We start from the raw sequence: 20,504 nt of genomic DNA, 5'->3' as shown, positions 1-20,504 counted from the left end.
ACTAATACTGTACAGTTTTACAAATGACAGTTGGGTACAATATGACTTAAAATGACAAACCTTTTTTTTTATTATTATTTATTTTATATATATATATATATATATATATATATAATTTTTTTTTTTAAAAACAAACCTCAATGTCTATGGACTGTCTGGACCCAGAGAAGTTTTAGGCTGGATCTAAATTTGATGCTCAAATTATAAATCCCAGAAAATGGTTACAATATAGGGCAAAAGTTGCTAATACCTTCACAATAATCGTGCATCCAGAAGCCGCTGTATTAAAACACACACACAACTATATAGGCAACATGGGTGGAATTCACTTCTTCCTGCACATATCCAGAATAATCAGAGTTTGTACAGGGAACTGCATGGGATTAGAAGAATGGACACAGCGGCCAGTCTGCTTCAGCCTATTAGCTGGAATGGTGGCTATAGTTTCAGCACGCACCTGTGCAGGAGTTTTAAGCCATTGGATTCACATAAATTAATCACCTGCTCCTTGCAGCTCTATCCAGGGCCAATAATGGGTTCCTCCTCACCACCAAGCAGTGCAGAGGACCCTTCTGTGCAGCTACCCTCTTTGTCATTCCCAGTGGATGGCTAAATTGGGGTTTATGTTGTGCGAAGAGGCTTGCCTGGATGAAATGCATCCCAGAGGACTAGCTTGTCACAGGGTCTGGTCTACGCCCCAGCCTATACCCAGTCTCCCTGGGAGTGAGCCCTTTAATATGCTGGCCCCCAAGGACTCGCACAGTTCCACAGGGCCAGTCCCGTGGCCTCCAAGGCTAGGAGACTGGGCCTTCAGCACCAGTGCTCCATGCAGCGACTCAGGCCACACCAGGGTCCTGTGGGAAGCTTGTACTGTCCGTGCATGTTTGCAGCGACACAGGTAGCCTTTTAAAAAACAAGGTAAGCACTTATTAGTCACCTGGCCCAGAGAATCTGGAAGTCCTGAGGTTAGCAAACAGAGGCAAAAGTTAAGCCATTAGTAGTCCAGTCTGATCAAACCAGTGCCATGGTGAGCCGGCCAAACTGTGGTGGACTGCATCTCTTGTTTTCACTCACTCTTCCCCTCCACTTTGTTCTTCTTCTTGCAGTTTTCTGCCTTTCGATGTTGATGGTTCAGTTGTTGAGCGTCTCTTTGCCTTGCTGTTTGCTCTGTTGATTTGGGCTTGGTTTCAGCCGGTTGTTTAATGACTGTATTCATTCCATCCATCCAACCCTATGACACTCCTCCTTCTTTCACTGTTTTAGCAGGAGACTTAAGCTTTTTTTTTTTACAAAGCAAAGTTCAGAGGGAAACCCAGGCACACACAGTCTTCAGAAAATATTTCAGAAAATTTTCACTTTGTGTCACAGCCACAGGCTTATACACCCTTTAAATCAACAAAATTGGCTTTAAATGGGATAGGCTTTGTACTGGCTTTTTGCCAGGGTGGATTTCACCTTATATGACTAGAGATAGTATGTCACGCTAACTGAGAGGAAACTGGTTGTTTTATCTAGGGAATTGTTTTATAAACTGTGTCATTATGGTTATGGGAAACTGTGAATTCTCCCTGAACACTAAGTAGTATAAATCTCACATGCGCATCTTCTGATCTTTTTTTCTTTTTTTTTCTGTTTTGCTACAAGTGTTATTGCCACTTTCATACAGAAAATGACATGGCTACAAGTTTTTGGATTGTGGTGGCACTTACTCGGAGTCGCTGGGAATTAAAATGAGAACAGATGAGGGATGAGACTTGAAGGGAGATTCCACAAGTCAGACTCAGGTTGGTTGTCATTCCGAAATAGAACTGACAACTGTGGGCCTAGTTATGTTAGGCCACTCCCGTCTAAGAGTCAGATCCTGCACTCATGTGTTTGGGACACACGTTCTCTTGTATCTGTGGGCAGGACTGAGATCTAAATTTTACCATTTGCATTCTGAACTGGGCAAGATCAAAGACAACCTGGAGAAAATGAAAGAGAAAGGATGATGGTAGATTTTAAAATAAGATTTGGGTTAAATGACATTTTGGTATAGATTGTGGGAAATGAATCTTAGGTGATGTTAAAACATCCTGAAGAATGTATATCAGGCTCTGCTTTCTTCTGTGTCCACTCCCCCCTGGGCCTCCTCGCCTTCACATACAAACTTAGGGCCAATAGAGGCAACTCCAGTGATTCTGGTGACAGCACTGTGTTTGGTTTGTGCTTTGTGCTTTGTAGCATGGATTGCTTTGCAGTCCAAGTTTTGGCTTTTAAATCAGTTACTATTTGATAACCTCATTTTATACTCTGCTGACTCTGCTTCCCTTAGGTATACAGTATGAGCATGTGAAGTTATATAATTGCAGTAACTTCAGTTTACTGTCATATAATGAATGATTAATGGCATAATCTGTATTTTCAAAATACATAAACAACTCAGTGTAATCAGTAAAATATTTCCAGAAGACAAAGACAAACTGCTAGGGCAGAAGACAGAGGTGCTTGGGACTTCTTTAATGAGTCCCATGAAATCAGATGGATTCTCACAAATCTGTTTGAATTATGTATATTGTTGCCTTTGAACATTTTCATATGCATGAGCTGTTGCATACCAAGTTCTAGTAGTAACAGGCAGCTGCTGCCTGGTCTTGGAAAAAGATACTACAAATACTTGAAACAGGAAGTATTAGTAAAAGAAGTGAAGTTGAGTGCCACACTAACATGGTGGCCTAGTTGCATTGTTTGGGCCTTCTGTTTCAGTTTCCTTTTTTGGCTTCTTGCTCCTTGAAGTAGCAGGAGATTAGAGAGCTGAGAAGACACCATGCTCAGCCCCTCTGGACAAAGAGTTAACAGTAACTCCACTGACTCGGGACCATAGTCCTGCATTTGCACATGCTTAACTTTACTGATGTCAGTAGCCCCACTCTCACATCCTTAAAGTTAAGCCTATGTGTGTAAGTGTGTGTAGGATTGGGGCCTAATAGAGCCGTGTTGACTGGCTCTGAAAAGAGATCCATCTGCCCTCCTAGCCAAAGTAAATGGTGAGCGAGTCTTGAGGTTGAAGGGATGTAAAATGGAGAGAATGGGTGGGGGTGTGTGTGTGTGTGTGTGAGAGAGAGAGAGAGAGAAACTGTTGAGGGCCCAGAAAGAATGCAGAGAATTCTCTAACAAACATATTTGTATCTTATGATTGTGGAACTGATCAGCCACAATGTATTCTCTCTATTTTAAATACAGTATTAAGAGTAGTTTATAAAATGTATAGACAGAATTATAAAAAGGGTGTGTCTTCTAAAGTGCCATGTCTGAGGAAAAATGCATTTAATGTACTCTTGTATTCTTAATGTGTACACTCACTGAAACATGCACGTGCGCACAAACTCTTAAATAGATTTCGTCATATGGATGGAAGAAAACCACTCACTTTCTGAAAATGATTTAATGTAAAATTATTTCATTCTTTAAAAAAATGTTAATTAGGAACAGCATTAACTATAGAAAGGCCCAGGAAAGTGGTAAATTTCCTACCTGCTAAAGTCTTTAAATTGAAATTGGATGTCTATCTAAAAGATATCTCTACTGCTAATTATTGTGCTTGATAGTATCTACTTGCACAGCAGGGAAGGATAATTCCTTGGTGAAATGTCGTGACGTGTGTTATGCAGTAGGTCAGACTAGATGATCATACTCGTCCCTTCTGGTTTTTAGAAGTTATTAATCTGTGCTCAAGGCTTTAAATTTTATACAAATCAATGAATTATTCCAGTTTATATTACATGTAAATATATATGCCACGTGTTTGTATGCAATATGGTATAAAAGGCATTATAGTGTAAAATATAAAAGTAATTACTCATGTAGGCATGCATGTGTGTGTGTATAGGGATATGCGTGTGTGTATATCCTTTAAAATATTTCATTCCTTTTGAGAGAGAAAATAATAATTAACCTTATTTAGTAATGCATCAGTAAGCAATAGCTGAAACTTTTCTTTTTTCAGTCTGTTTTGCACTAATGAAAGACAGTCGCACTGCTTAGCTTTGCTTCAAACAACCGTGACTATGAAGTGGCTGGTTTAAGGTTACTTTCGTTTTCTGCAGACAGTGTTGCTACATTCCATTCACTGACTATAGATCTAGAAAAGAAACTGAGTGTACCGTGTGGAATGTTGAAAAGAACACCATAATTTTTAACTTATACCAGTTGCCTCTGAAATTAAAGCTATGTTGGAATGGTGACAGTAGCATAAGAAATGTTCTGTAATTTGTGGGAAGTGGCCTGAATAAATACAGTACAGATTAAGGTACATTCCAGTAAAAGGTTAATAAGAGCATGTGCGTGTTTGTAAAAATTTATAATAGACATAAAAAAAAATTCTGGTTTTATTATTTTTAAACTTCATTAGCCACAACACAGAAAGGAGTACATAACAATAAGCATCAACATCATGAATTTTCCATTAACCTACTCTATTCCTGACGTTGCCCCTATCTAACTCATGTTATGAATCATATTGAGAAAAAACACCCTGTTAAGCCTATCCAGGGGAAAAACCCTTACCTCACCTCATCTCCAAAAAACCCCCGAAACACCTACTTGCCCTGTTTTGACTACACCAAAATCTAATCTATTCTTTACTATATAGATGTACAGATACACTTTTCCTGTCTCTCACAAGAACAGTGTTGTCCCACTTTCTTTTGCTGAAATGTAATATTACTACAAATTACAATAGTAGGTTGAACATGTTAAAGAAATGGGTCAATGGAAAGATTACATTTTCAATCCACATAAACCAAATGTAATCACATACAGAATGCAATACCTCAAACCAACAGAAGGAAAGTGAATCTCAACTTAAATCTGCCCGAGTAAAACTGTGCTCAGATTTGACATTCAATAATCTCATAGAATTGGCACTATCATTTTGAAACACTGAATTTTTTAAATGTTAGATGCATGTGTTTTCCTTTCTTTTAATTCAGACATGATTTTTTAGTTTTATTTTTGTGGCCTTTTTAAAATCCAGCCTCCCTCTACTATTCCCATAACTTTCTATCTAAGGTACTTACTTATAGGGCCCTATCACCATAGTATCTGAGCACCTCTCAATCCTCACCATGCTCCTGTGAACAGGTAAGTGCTATTATCCCTATTTTACTGATGGGAAACTGAGGCACAGAGAGACCAAATATCTTGCCCAGGGTCACACAGGAAGTTGGTGGTAGAGCTGGGAACTGAACCTGGGTCCCCTGAGTCCCAACCTAGAGCACTGGCTCCTGGATCATTCTCTCCACTTTGTGCATGCAATGAGGAGTGAATGCAAAATTACAGATGCATTCATGGTGGTTGGGTATAAAAAATTCAGGACCCTAATGTTTAGCCTTTCAGATGGTTCTAAGAGGTATGAGACAATGAAACAGGGCACTAAGATCTGTCTTAAAAATAATGCTGTTAGAATAACATCTCATTGATTGACTATCCAGAAACAAAAGTGTCTTTTTGTCATAAAACAAACAAAAGCTTGCTTTTGTTTGAAATGGATTGTGCAAATAGGAGATGAATATTTATGGCATGCCACGTTCTCAACTGCCTTCATCCTTTTCATTCATGAAAAGGGATTCTTTGAAATTGGTGGTGTAATGAAATTGTGAATTCTATGTACTCTTCCTCTGCATTTGACCTTTTTAACATTGGGCCTAATTCACACCTGTGGAGAGAGCCAGCAGAAGGCCTGTGCAGGTAGCGTGAGGCTATCATAAGTATTCCTGTTGGATTCAAGTGGTACATTGGCTTCTGCGTGGGGGTGAATTTTATCTAGTATCACCATATGGCTGACAAATCCGGAATGGAAAAGCTGCAGAGGAACAGAGAGAATGATTGACTCTGCTTGATTTACCTCTTACCTCAGGGCTATTTGGGAGTTTGTCTCCAGCTACTTCTTAGCAACTTGGTAGAAAACATTTGCATTAGGCTCTTGTTATTGCTAGGGAAAATACATTGGTAAAAAAGCATAGAAACCTCTTCCCCCTTTTGGTGCATGAATGTTTCCAGCAAGTATGGTGGGTTATGTAGGTGGAAAGACTCTCTCATTACCTTGGTTATGGAGGAGAAATGACAGTGTTTTGGGGCACTATTTAAGGAAATTTGGAAGGGGCACTTGAAATCCATTTTGAAAAGAAATATCCAGGACAAGTGACATAAAATCAGACTTAGACTGTCAATTTAAAAAAATCATACTTCTATCTTGAATATTCTGCTGGCTATCTTTGTAAGTTGCACTTAAAATTTATTGTTACTGAAATGGAAGGGTTGGGGGAGAAGAGTGATTTCTCTCTTGTTTTCCAGTTTGTTAGGGTTGGGCTTTTGACAGCACTTGGTGGATAGTCAGTTTCACAGTTTTCCCCTATATAATCATTTAGTTAGTCAGTTTCCCTTGATGGTTTTTGTGCCTCTTTCACACCACAACAGGGGAGAGAAGAACATTGTTAAAGCTAGGGAAATGTGGTTGTAAAACCACAAAATATGGGGCAGGCATAATACCTGAAATTACTTTTAACTCCTTTTATTGATTTTTTTAATTGACTAGATTTCAGGGTAGTGCACTCCATTTTAAGGCTGAGTTTATTATAATTTTTATCATCATTTTATTTATTATTGAAATGCTACTAATATAGTGATGTAAGTGTACCTAGCGCTTAACAGACAAAATATACTGACCTTCCCTCAGGAAAGGTAACAAACCTTCTGGGATAAGTGGAAGGGAGGAGAAGAGTGTACAGCAGTTAGGGCAAGTCTACACTACAAAGTATGTCGACTTAAGTTATGTAGACATGCAACCACTTCAGTAATTAAATCACTTTTGCATGTCCACACTATGCTCCTTGTGTTGGCAGTGTGCGTTCTCACCAGGAGCGCTTGCACTGATTGAACTGTCAGCGTGGGGCATTGTGAGACACCTTCTGAAAGGCAGGAACAGTCGATGTAGGCAATGCAGTGTCTACACTGGCACTGCATCGACCTAAGAGCTGCGCCTTAGGAGGTGGAATTATTAAGTCGCTGTAGTGTGCGAGTCACATTGGTCGGAGCTACTTTTAGTGTAGACACTTACAGAGCTAGGATGGTGTAAGCTGCCTTATGTTGACCTAACTCTGTAGCGTAGACCAGGCCTTAGATCATGTAATTGCTTTAGTTAGTAAAAGCCACATCTTAGGCATTTCATAATTTTTCTGTCTTTGCTTTCTTCCTTTTTCTTTGTATATATTCCCATGAGGAGATTAGAGTGAGTAGGCCTCAGAGAAGAAAGGGTGTATTGAGAAGTTTGAAAGAGAGGTTGCATTGTGAGGGCCAATGACCATGTCATCTTCTATGATTTGTACAATGCCAAACACACTTTTTAAGCTTATCAAATAACGGCCCTGGTCTAGCAAAGCCCTTAAGTTTGTGCTTAATTTTGAACATGTGAGTGGCCGCATTGAAGTCAATGCTTGAAGTACGTATGTGCTCAAGTTCCTTGCTGATTTGAGGTCAATAATAATAAGATATTAGTTAAGGATTTTTTACCCAACTAGTGTGTTCTGTTTTAAAGCAAGTTTTTGTGGCTGTGGTTGTTTGGAGGTAGAAAAGGAATATAATTTATACTTAAATCTAGCTCTTCTATAGCCCTTTTCATCAGTGGATCTCAAAGCGCTTTATAAAGGAGGTCAGCATCATTATTCCCGTTTCACAGATGTGGAAATGGAGGCACTACTATAGTGAGGTGTTGTGGAAATATTGTCTTGATATTGTATGTACTTGATGCTATACCACACATCTTTTTAAAAAATGTGCTATTACCCCAGTAGGGTACGTGTGAGAGTCAGTCTGACAAGTGTGACAAACCTGGGTTCCTGGATTGGACTGTCAGCGATCCACAGAGTTGATTACCAATCCCATCATTTGTTGAAGTTCTTGTGTAGTGATTCATGCTGACAAAAAGGAAGTGGAAATACAGATGACGGGGGAATAACAAAACACTATACAATTACAAATCTTCTCTGTAATATGTGGCATGACAGCTGACATGGGAACTTCATCTACTTCCGTATCCTATCTCCTCGTTAAAGGAAAGGGTTTGGCTTAAATAATCCTTTTAAATCCAACAAATTCTTCTAGCACCCAGGTCCTTGTTGTTCTACATTAAGGCTTTTGTTGCTTCCCTGACTGCAACTAATGGCCTTGGTGGTGTCCAAAAGCATAATCTTCTCTTGCTGGTTGTCATGCTGCTGCTGGTTGGAGGCTGGTCAGCTCCAGAGAGCTGAAGAATGTTAATGGTGTGATCACTGATGTTGCTACAGAAAGTTTCTGCCAAAATTACCTGTTTTCCATGTCATGAGGAGAATTCTATTTTAACACAGCTAAGTGAGCTAGATTGTTCACTCTGTGGACAACTACCTATCCATAAACAAACACATGCTACTGAAAATCCAGCCTAACATAGCCAGCCTACAGGTGGGGTAGAGTTCAAGATACAGATCTCGTCTTTAAATGCTGAGCTAGCTCCTTTTAAGGCAGAGAGTAAGAGAGGTAAGAACCTCAAGGCTGTGTGCTCTGATAGCTACTCTGCTCCCTTCAAAATCCATCTCAGGGGATCCAACATTTCTTAATTTTTCTAGGGGCCCTACATTTAAATATGCAGACTATACACAGGTGCAACATATTTCACTACAGTGAAATACGCTACCTCTCTCTGTAACATCTGTGTGAACTTACCTTAGACAATTATAACTGTTTAAATATAGTGTTTACCGTTTTTCATGTGCATATCGAAGTTTTATGAAAGAACCTTATTTCTGGCACCAGATTGTCCAGATAGGAAGTATAGACAGTAATCATTTAGGAGGTGGCAGCGCAGTGGTTCCGATATTGGAACTTAGAGTTTTTTAAAGCAAGCAAAGTTTTGTAATCCCTCGGTGCATGGGCCTCCTGGACAGTTCAGTGGCAGCAATCATGAAGGTATTAACTGGGCTGGACCTCATGATTGTAATGTATTGATTTCCCACTTTGCCCCGCTGTACATGCTCAGATACTGTGGCAAAGGAGTACCTACACAGAAATTCTAAAACAAAGGCCTATTTCTGTCATCTACATGTCTGAGGTCTCCAGCTCAGTGGTGGTGTCAGGAAAGATTACGCCTTTGAAGACATAATCCCGCCTCCTCCTGGGCACAAGGAGAAGCATGGTGTGGCACAGGTCTTGCTACATCTTTTAACATGATTAGCAAACTCTCCACTCAGGGCTGGATGAAGGCCTGGAGACAACAGGCGTGTGCCTTAGGCTGCGAAAGCCATGTGGTAAAGTCACCACCATAGCTTTCAGGGTCTTTTTTTAAAAAGAATGTATTTTTCTAGTCCTCTCGTTTGCAAAGTCGTTTAGAATCCGAGTGCAGCAGATGTCTGAGTTTGCCGACAGCCTCCAGTGCAGGGAAGACCAGCAGCAGACACTAATGCCAGAGAGGAAGCCAACGAGTACTACATACGTCACCAGAGCAGAGCACATCCCCTCTTTGAGGTGAGGGGCCCTGCCTCTGCTTGAGTGGAGGAAGAGGCACCCTCCTGCCATTCCCACCACTGCCTGGGGGGAGCAATCTGGCCGTCATAATTTCTCCCTCTGGTGGCACGGGAGTGTCTCTAGGGCTCTGGGTTACCCTAGTCTGGCCCTGACTGCATCCTGATGCACATGGGAGTGGAGCCAGGGCTCTGCCCATTCCCTGACCAGAATCACCTCTGGAGCTAGTAAGTAGTGCAGGCAGTTCTAGTCATCCCCACCCGTTCTCTCCCCCCAGTACTTAGAGATGGATTATCTGTGTCAGTGTGAGAGCATCTGTGCAGGGGAACAGTTCACTGTACGCTCTCTTCCCAGCCCCTGTGCAGTCACACGGGGAGGTATGATCTAACTCTTCCTGTGTAGTGCGTCCTGGGGTTTAATTTCTTTCTTTTCTTGATTCTCTGTTTCCACTGTTGTGGTTTTCGTTGGTTTTTATTGTAATCAGACATGTTAAAATGATTAAGTACAAATTGCTGGGGATGGAAAACTATCTTGGTCATTTTAGCACAGACAACACCCTCAGACAAATGCAAGTATGAAGCAATCCAGCAGAAAGACTCTTTACAGTGTTGCCAACTCACGCCATTTTATCAGAAATCTCGCGATATTTGGTGTTTTTCTTAAAGCCCCAGCTTCTGGATTCAAGCAGCTATATAAAACAGTTCTGTGACTACTCAGAAACCATTCAGCCTTCCATGGATGGCTTTGCTGAGAGAGCTCCGGAAAAGGCAGTAGTGCTGATAAAAGTACAATCCAGCAAAGTGTTTCCTAGCTTGTATTTTCTAAGGACCAGATTCTGATACTGTTACTTATTTTGAGTAGCACCTCGCTCTACAAGGGGCCTTTTGGACTTCAGTGGGTTGTTTTGTTGATTAAGGTGCTATTTAAAATGTGTTAAGGGTGTCTGTCACTTACCTACTTAGTTGTATATTGTAGTTGTTAGTAATATTTATTTATTAATTATTTATGATCACCGAGCCATTGTGCTTGGCTTTGGTTCCCATTACCATAGTATCGGAGTGCCTTACAATCTTTGTTCAGTGTATCCTCACAAGTCCTCACTGTGAGGTAGGGTCATACTGCTGAGTCCATTACACAGATGGGAAACTGAGGCACAGAAAGATTAAAGTATGTAAGTGATTTAGGAGCCTAAGTGCCATTTTCAAAAGTGACTAAGGCTCAGATCCTCAAAGGTATCTAGACACCTAACTCTTGGAGGATTTAGGCATCTAAATACCTTTGAGGGTCTGGGCCTTAGGAGCTTGCATCTCACTGAAAGTCTTGGGCACTTCTGAAAATGTTATGTTATATGACTGGCCCAAGGTCACACAGGGAGTCTGTGGCAGAGCAGGGAATCTGGCCCTAAATAAACATTATTTATTTATTACAAAAATTAAAGATAAAGGTGAAAGTGAGAATTAAAAGATTTTATGTTGCTGTAGATCTTAAAATGCAACCTTCCATCCCTTACATTTAAATAACACAAAGACTGTGACACAAACACACAGGGAAGCCAGGAAGTTGATAGCAAAGGCTGATAGCTGGTAACTCATGCCCATTACATTTTGTCTTGAATTAATACTGTTTGCAAGGTGGGGTGAGGCACAGATAGATTGTCTTCCTTAACTTTGAACTTCCAGGCTTTTCAGTATTTGGGTCTCAAGTTTAAAGGGTCTCATCCTGCTCCCACAGGTCAGTGGGCCTAACTGTGCAATCCCTAGTCACACTGAGCGAGAGTAGTCTCCTTGAAGTCAGTGCGGTCACTCACATCAGTGCTTATCAATGTGAATAAGCCTTCCATGGGTGAGACCAGTGTGGGCAGGAACAGGCTATAGTTACTTAAACAGGAGGTTTGGGGTTCTGTATGTAATGTAAACTGCTTTAGGGAGTGGTGAAATGCATGCTGTTTCTGTGCAGGTACTAAAAGAAAAGTAGTAAGGGGTTTAGGGGTATTTCCGCCCTCTCTTAAGTACAGGAGTTTTTGTTCCCGGTATTTTTTACAACTGGAGCTGCACCATCATTGATTTTACTTTTTGAATCACTGACCACTTTTGGAAAAGTTACTTTGTGTTTGCAGAAGAATGCACAGTCACAGAGAGACGTGGATAATGACTCCACTTCTTAATTAAAAACAATGGAAAAAATTATTCAGTGCTGCCTGTCCGACATAGCTGAAAAAAAGCAAACAAACAGTTTGGCTTAAATGCACGTAAGCTCAGGAATTCTGTCCTCAGTCACATTGTGAAACTTCCTTGACTTCAGTGGGGGTTTCACAGGTGTAGCTGAGGGGAGAATTTAGCTATAAATTTTGTATAGCAATTCCAAATACAGTTCTAAAATTTGTTTATAAAACGATAACTAACATACCCAGAATCCAAAGGGGATTGTGAAATAGGATGAAGGGTTCTCAAAGAGAAAATGAACTCAGTGCTGGTTCAAAGCACTAAGTCATTTAATACTGCAAGAGACAGCTTAAACCTTAAATACTGGACCAAATGCATCCCTGTCATAAATGGCTGTACATGAGGATAAACCTGACCTATTGTTTTACTACAATCAAAAGAAGATTGAGCATGTTGGTGTAACTCTTAATCTCTTATTTTAAAATCAAAAACATTCATCCTTTTTTGGTGATTGTGGGGAATATCAAAATTGTATCGTATCATAAGAATGGCCATACTGGGTCAGACCAAAGGTCCATCCAGCCCAGTATCCTGTATACTGACAGTGGCCAATGCCAGGTGCCCCAGAGGGAGTGAACCGAACAGGTAATGATCCAGTGATCTCTCTCCTGCCATCCATCTCCACCCTCTGACAAACAGAGGCTAGGGACGCTATTCCTTAATTATCCTGGCTAATAGCCATTAATGGACTTAACCTTCATGAATTTATCCAGTTCTCTTTTAAACCCTGTTATAGTCCTATCCTTCACAACCTCCTCAGGCAAGGAGTTCCACAGGTTGACTGTGTGCTGAGTGAAGAAGAACTTCCTTTTATTTGTTTTAAACCTGCTGCCCATTAATTTCATTTGGTGGCCCCTAGCTCTTATATTATGGGACCAAGTAAATAACTTTTCCTTATTTACTTTCTCCACACCACCCATGATTTTATATACCACTATCATATCCCCCCTTAGTCTCCTCTTTTCCAAGCTGAAAAGTCTTGGCCTCTTTAATCTCTCCTCATTTGGGACCCGTTCCAAACCCCTAATCATTTTAGTTGCCCTTTTTTGAACCTTCTTTAATGCCAGTATATCTTTTTTGAGATGAGGGGACCACATCTGTATGCAATATTCAAGATGTAGGAGTACCATGGATTTATATAAGAGCAATAAGATATTCTCCGTCTTATTCTCTATCCCTTTTTTAATGATTCCTAACATCCCGTTTTTCTTTTTGACTGCTGCAGCGCACTGCTTGGACGTCTTTAGAGAACTATCCACGATGACTCCAAGATGTTTTTCCTGATTAGTTGTAGCTAAATTAGCCCCCATCATATTGTATGTACAATTGGGGTTCTTTTTTCCAGTGTGCATTACTTTACATTTATCCACATTAAATTTCATTTGCCATTTTGTTGCCCCATCACTTAGTTTTCTGAGATCTTTTTGAAGTTCTTCACAGTTTGCTTTGGTCTTAACTATCTTGAGCAGTTTAGTATCATCTGCAAACTTTGCCGCCTCACTGTTTACCCCTTTCTCCAGATCATTTATGAATAGGTTTAATAGGATTGGTCCTAGGACTGACCCTAGGGGAACACCACTACTTACCTCTTTCCATTCTGAACATTTACCATTTATTCCTACTTTGTTCCCTGTCTTTTAACCAGTCCTTAATCCATGAAAGGATCTTCCCTCTTATCCCATGACAACTTAATTTACGTAAGAGCCTTGGGTGAGTTACCTTGTCAGAGGCTTTCTGGAAATCTAAGTACGTTATGTCCACTGGATCCCTCTTGTCCACATGTTTGTTGACCTCCTCAAAGAACTCAAATAGATTAGTAAGACATGATTTCCCTTTGCAGAAACCATGTTGACTTTTGCACAACAATTTATGTTCTTCTATGCGTCTGACAATTTTATTCTTTACTATTGTTTCAACTAATTTGCCTGGTACCGACATTAGACTTACAGGTCTGTAATTGCCAGGATCACCTCTAGAGCCCTTCTTAAATATTGGCGTTACATTAGCTATCTTCCAGTCACTGGGTACAGTAGCTGATTTAAAGGACAGGTTACAAACTATAGTTAATAGTTCTGCAATTTCACGTTTGAGTTCACACACAGAGTCACTCTCTCTCATTCACTCACCCTCCCACCCTTCTTTCCTCCCTCCTTCAGCCAGTCTGTCTTGTGTTCTGTAAATTCCAAAATATTGTAGTACATATTTACTGTCTGGTCTGATATTTTCCCACATATCAGTATTAAAAAAGATGAATGTGACAAAGTGAACTGTGTGGATCTTTAGGCAGTCAATCAAACGTCACATAAATCTTCCTTAAATAATAATCATGAACGATCACTATCTACTGTAGCAGTTTGTTATTTAACACAACACATTTTTCTGATTTGCATCTACGGTGATTCTTTCCTTTCCCTCATGCAATTTTGTATTTTGTTGAATGAGGTACTCATTTGTTCATTAACAACCATACTATAGTACAGTATAGTGTACCAGAGAACATGATTTTTTAAAAGTACTTCAAAGTTGTTTAAGGCAATTGGGAGGGAAAAAGTGCAACCTACAGAACAGTCATCCGAGTGCTTCTGCTCTGGGTAGTTAACACAGTTGCTTTAGGAAATAAAATATACATTGGAGAAAGGTCAGGGATTTCCCCTGAGCCACCTAGCAACCACTTGAAGTGACATTTTCATTCTGAGTGTTTCTTGTTTTGTTTTCATTTAAGTATCCTGGAGCACAATGGAAAAGTTTTAATATGAGACATCAGAAAAAAGGGCTGCAATGTCTAGTGTGCTGAGGGGAAAAAGAGAGACTTATGACTGCATCTTGAAACGCGCTCAGATGATTTGAGGTAAGTGATAGAAAAGGTTTTGGCAAAGATTCGATTGTAATTAATGTAATCATTTTTAACTTTTGAATCTCAGGATGTCTTTATAACCTGCATTGATAGATGAGTGAGTGTGTGTGTAAGTAAAAATAACATAAAATTTTAATGGCAAATCCAGAAAAGAAAAAAAAAAAAAGTAGTGTACTTCTGTTTCTGAAATTAACTACCTGAGCAAACGCTATCCAGCAGACTCATATGCAGGTGTTTAACTTCATGCAAATGATTAGTCCCAGTTGAATAAATGAGGCTTCTCATGTTTAAAGTTATTCATATGCATGAGTATTTGTGGGATCAGAGACCATATTATACAATCCCATCTCAAGAAAGGTATTGTATAAAATATAGTGGATTGTAGGAAAATGCCTATACAATCTCTTATTGTTATAGAACTGACATTAGTAATCAGGTTTTACAGCAGTCTGCAGTAGTATTTTTATGTTAAATAGGTACCTTTCAATTATATATTTTAAAAATCTTCACCTGGAATATCAGACTTCTTACAGAGGTCTGTTAATTTTATTTTATCTTTAATATTTTGGCTGGCTTAACTGCTTTGTTGGTGACATTCTTCACTGGTGCAGTTAAAACAGTAAAGTCTCCTTTCTGAACCAGAGCTATAAATGGTGCATCAATATTTGAATAATAGCAGAATCAGCATTTCTGTCACTCAGACTACTTTGTGTTGTTTTGTTTTAGCATTTCCTAAATAAAGAGGGTTTAAATATGAATTGCAATGAAGAGCCTCATCTTTCATCTCTGTTCTTCATTTTCCAGGCCTTTATTTTACTCGCATTCAAAAGGAATGACTGAATTTTTGTCTTGAGTAAGGGCAAAAATACAGTACAGTTGTAAAACTATGATCTCTGAACATACTATAAAAATAGCCATTAAAAAATCCTGTGGCCTCCTTTCTGAATAGAAATACCAAACCATTTCTTCCATTCCACATATAAGTGTTGGAAAATTACTGTAAGAAACCTGCACAGTTGAGGGCATGGATGAATTGCTGTGTTCTCTCATGGGACAAGGGTTAGCTATGGTGTGAAAGGGGCAGGGAATGTGGTATCAGGCCCGTGCAGAGCATGAGAGCCACCAAGGAATTCCAACAGCAACCCCCTGGATCTTGGGACATCTCTGTGGCGTGCCTGCATCTTGATGCACTATTGCCCTTCACTCCCCCTTCCTCAAGCAGCATGACTGGCTACCGTGGTCATGGTGCCACTAGTATCTCTGAGCATTAGTCAGCTCTCAGAAAGGGGATTTGAAAAGCCATGGAGCCGACGTTCTTGTTGTAAGGACCAGCCTTAATACTCAGGAGGATTTCCAGTGCACCACAGCACTGCAAACAGTTACTGCTCAGCTCCAAGAAGACGCACAAAAACAGCACTGCGAACGGTAAGGAGAAGTCAGAAAAGCAGGTCATCAGCTTGGAACATCAGGTTGCTGAAGGGGAAAATGTGTTTGGCATCTGCCATATCCTCAGTGTTCCTCTGCCCTATCCAGCTATGCTGCTCAAAATCCTACAGCAAGATTACAGCGGGGCGGGGAAGAGTAAAATGCACAATGTATCCCTTTCTCGCCCTCTTTTTCCCATTGCTTGGACTAATCTGGATGGTATTTGCACATGTTTGCTCCCTTCCTTGCTGCAGAGTGGAGGAGAGCATAGCAGGCCCATGGACACTGATTTATATGTGCTTCATAGGAATGAAGCCAGTAAGTTTCTTTGGAATCCACAAGCTCAGCGCTGGGAATCAACATATTTCCTCTTTGGTCCGTGATTTAGGGCTGTTGCTTGGAAAATTGTACTAGTCCTGAAAGCATTCATACTAGTCCAATAACTTAAAATCTTTGCAAACTCCTGAAGATTACTACTTTATGCCATCTGATTGCTTAGTTTCTTCCATGCCTTCAGGTGGTAAAAAGCATTGCTTTCTAGAGCTAATCTTTCTTCAGGTAGCCGATGATCAAAATAATGTCAGAATTCAGCTAGTGCAAGAGGAAGATGTTGAATCAATTTAATGCTCTTCTAATGTCTGATATCTCACAACCTATCTTGACTATCTGATATTCCCAGTTTTCATGTCGTGCTCCCTGTCAGTACCCGGCCCAGGCCGGGGAAGCTAATGAGCCAACCAGCAGACTGAATTGGGTGATGAATCCTGGTTACATGCCACCTGAGGCAGCTTGCACATATGCTAAGAAAAAGAAGTGATACAAAACGTTCATTTGTTTCTAGCCCTTGTGGAACATAAGATATTGGATCTGCAATTATTTCAGGCCAGTGTGATGTCCTTTATTTGTGTAGTTCTTATTTTTTTTTTTTTTTTTAACCCTGGTGCAGAATTGACCTCAGACCAATGTAATCCACATGCTTTTCCTTTCCCAGTATCCTCCTAGTTCTTCTTCAGGTCATGTCTTAATGGATGCTCCATGTCACGATATGTGCACCCATGCACTCTTGATCAGAGATTTTTGTCAGAATTGTCCGTTTGGGCCCCAGACACCCTTGTGCCCTAGTATAAGGGTATATAGGGAAGGGAGACACTGCCCCCACTCCAGTTCTTTCTCAGTCACAAAGGTCTAGCAAGGGACTCGGAGGCAGAGGAGAAAGAAGACAGCTAGTGGAGCACCTCCAGGGATGCATGTCTCGAACAACTCCAGTTTCTGGACAAGGTAAATAACCTCTTCAGTGGTTGAAAAGGAGCTGAAGTGGTAGTGGTCCACCCCTTCTTATGTACCCTCGTATTGGGGCACAAGGTTTTCTAGGGCACAGGCCCCAATGAGCTGCATTGGTTTCCAAGCAACTTGTGTTAAGTGGAAATGAGGCTTTGCTAATATGTGTGCTTGCTTAGAGTTCCCTGCATGTGGATCTTTTCAATGGGGTGTGCCTTTTGTGAATCAGAAGGAGAGCTACAGGTTGCCAGACACATAGTGCAATTGTTCATTTGTTTACATGTGTGAGTGTAAGCTTTTGTAAAAGGGAGGTTCTGGGGAGGGAGTAGAGGGAGCTTGTGTGTGGTTGAGTGAGTGTCATGAAACAGCACAGTGCATGGCTTTAGGGACATACAGGCTGCCTGTAGTGCCTCCTATGGGTATGTTCCATTTAGTACTGATGAGCAGTCCCTCTGATTTTCATTTATTAGTAAGCCATATAAAAATTAAATGACTTGAAGCTGAAGTAGCATTTGTCTACTAGGGCTGTAAACTACAAAAGGCAAAATATTCAAAATCTGAAAAGTTTCCAACACTTTCTTTAAATCATGTGCATTGTCTTTCAAAATAGCAATGTAAATATGAATGAAACCAGTATTGTGATCCCGCAGCGAGGCTATTCATTATAAAGGCCATAAAAGGCATAGTGGCATAGATTAGACATGGGTCTGACCTGGGATCCGGGTCTGACCTGGGATCCGGGTCTGACCTGGGATCCGGGTCTGCTTGCAACTTTGGGAAAGTTAGGATCCAGATCTGAACTTTGTGGTCTAGGGTCATTTCTAATAGAGGGTGATTTTTAACTTCGTCTATAAGACTGGAGGAGCACACAGGTTATAAAGCGGCATTATTAAATAACATTTTGCCTGTCTCTGACCTGCCCCTTTCTCTTCCCAAGATCAGTTATGTATAAGTGCAGAAGCCATTTTCTTGAGCATACTTGTGGCAAAAGTACACTGATTCTGGGACCTGTGGATCACTTTATTTGGTTCTGAACAACCATCATACAAATGTATTTTTTTTTCAATGGGCCCTGGCCCTTTCTGGAGTTAAAACTTACTTGTCCAGTGAGGATTTTGCAGGGTCTCGGAGGAGTTAAGTGGCGTGGCCTTAAAGCCCTGTGAAGCCCAAAATTTATGGGCCAATCCACTTTGGAGTATACTATGCTACACTGAGTGGACTTGTGATGCTCCAGCTGCCTAGCGGTCACACACATGGGTTTGGAGGGAAGGAGGGACCATGGAGGTGGGTATGTTTCTGGTGGGATCCCGCAGGTTCTTGGTGCTAAGCTATCTAACATTTTTATCAAAGACCTGGAAGAAAATATAAAATCACCGATAAAGCTTGCAGACAACACAAAAATTAGGGGAGTAGTAAATAAAGAAGAGGGCAGGTCTCTGATACAGAGCAATCTGGGTTGTTTGGTAACCTGAGCACAGGCAAACAATATACATTTTAATGCAGCTGAATGGAAATGTATTTATCTAGGAACAAAGAATGAAGGGCATACACACAAGATGGGGGACTCCATCCAGGGAAGCAGTGACTCAGAAAAAGATTTGGGAGTTGCGGATAATCATCTGAGCATGAGCTGCCAGTGTGATGCTTTGACCAAAAGAGCTAACATGATCCCATGAAACCTTAATAGGGGAAGCTCGAGGTAGGCATAGAGAGATTATTTTACCTCTGTATTGGGCACTTGCTACTGGAATACAGCGTCTAGTGTCTACAATTCAAGAAAGATGTTGGAAATTTAAGAGGGTTCAGAAAACAGCCATGAGAATTATTCAAGGATTAGAAAACATGCCTTATAATGATAGGTGCAAAGAACTCAAGTCTGTTTATCTTAACAAAGAGAAGGTTAGGGGGTGACTTGAACACAGTCTATAAGTAACTACATGGGGAACAAAATGTTGATAATGGGCTTTTCAGTCTAGCAGAGAAAGGTATAACACGATCCAATGGCTTGAAGTTGAAGCTAGACAAATTTAGACGGGAAAGGAGGTGCAATTTTTTAACTGTGAGCGTAAGTAACTGTTGGAACAATTTATGAAGGGTTGTGGTGGACTCTTCATCCCTGGCAATTTTTAAATCAAGATTAGATAATAATTTTTTAAAGATATGGTCTAGTTCACACAAGAATTATTTTGGGGAAGATCTTCAGCCTGTGTTATGCAGGAGGTCAGACTGACTAACTGTTCACAGTTGTCCTTCTCACCTTGGAATCTATGAATCATACTGTCTTGGCTTTGATCTGCCTTGTGCATATATAGGGGTCTTTGCACACTTTTCCCCTGCTCATTTTCCTCCTGTTCACTCATTGCCTTCATAGGCCTCTTCAGTCGTTGTAGCTGCATAGTCTCTAGGGAGTTGTCTGGCTATTTGTGGTTTTACACATCTTCCAGCTACGTCAGAGATTCAAATCCAGCACTCAGGGACATTATGTGGATTTGTGACACGCCTGTGGGACTTTGGATCCATAAACCAATGAATGGATTACAGTGAGACATAAAGTATTTTCATTTGTAACATATTATCCTGCTATAATATTATTCATGTTGTTATGCAAAGGAAAGCTGGCATTGATATACTGACCTGCCAAGAAGTAGGAGACACCTGTAAGCATGAATGAACAGAGAACTTCTTATCACAGTGAATTTGGCCTCTTCCTAATAACATTCTACCTCTGGATTATAGTTTAGAAGAATGGATGCAGTTTTTCTTTAAATGATGAATTAAAATATTTTAAAAATAATTAAATACCAAAAAGCTCAGGACAATTTTTTTCAAACCTTGATAATTTAAAGTTAGGCTCCTAAATATAGATTGGTTTCAGAGTAGCAGCCGTGTTAGTCTGTATTCGCAAAAAAGAAAAGGAGTACTTGTGGCACCTTAGAGACTAACCAATTTATTTGAGCATGAGCTTTCGTGAGCTATTTGCATCATCCATTGACTTCACGCATTCAGGTTGGACAGTTTTGGCCAAAGACTCTATCATTAACTGCACACACAGATAAGACATCTTAAAGCTACAAATAAATCTTTTTAAAAACAAAATATCTGAAAACCATTCCCCCATCTAGTTAACTGCAAAAACCTGTGTTCAGGATTCTATGTATCCTTTGCTCTCACTGATAACATCATTAATACCGAAA

General features: G+C 40.3%; 1 protein-coding gene across 16 annotated transcripts in view; it reads left to right on the top strand.

The window, feature by feature from the left end:
• ATXN1 (ataxin 1) overlaps positions 1 to 20,504 on the top strand; it is a 271,490-nt gene that overhangs the window by 57,167 nt on the left and 193,819 nt on the right. For 13 of the 16 annotated variants that reach the window (XR_006288664.1, XM_043540064.1, XM_043540065.1 and 10 more), the window contains one exon: positions 14,476 to 14,601. The exons of the other annotated variants lie outside the window; for them this stretch is intronic. The gene's annotated coding sequence lies outside the window, so the exon portion shown is untranslated. The remainder of the gene's footprint in view (positions 1 to 14,475; positions 14,602 to 20,504) is intronic. 16 annotated transcript variants of the gene reach the window in all.

The sequence above is a fragment of the Chelonia mydas genome, chromosome 2 (assembly GCF_015237465.2).
Source record: "Chelonia mydas isolate rCheMyd1 chromosome 2, rCheMyd1.pri.v2, whole genome shotgun sequence".
NCBI classification, from domain to species: Eukaryota; Metazoa; Chordata; order Testudines; family Cheloniidae; genus Chelonia; species Chelonia mydas.
The sequence above is the reverse complement of the archived record's forward strand: the minus strand, read 5'-3'. Positions and strand labels throughout refer to the sequence as shown.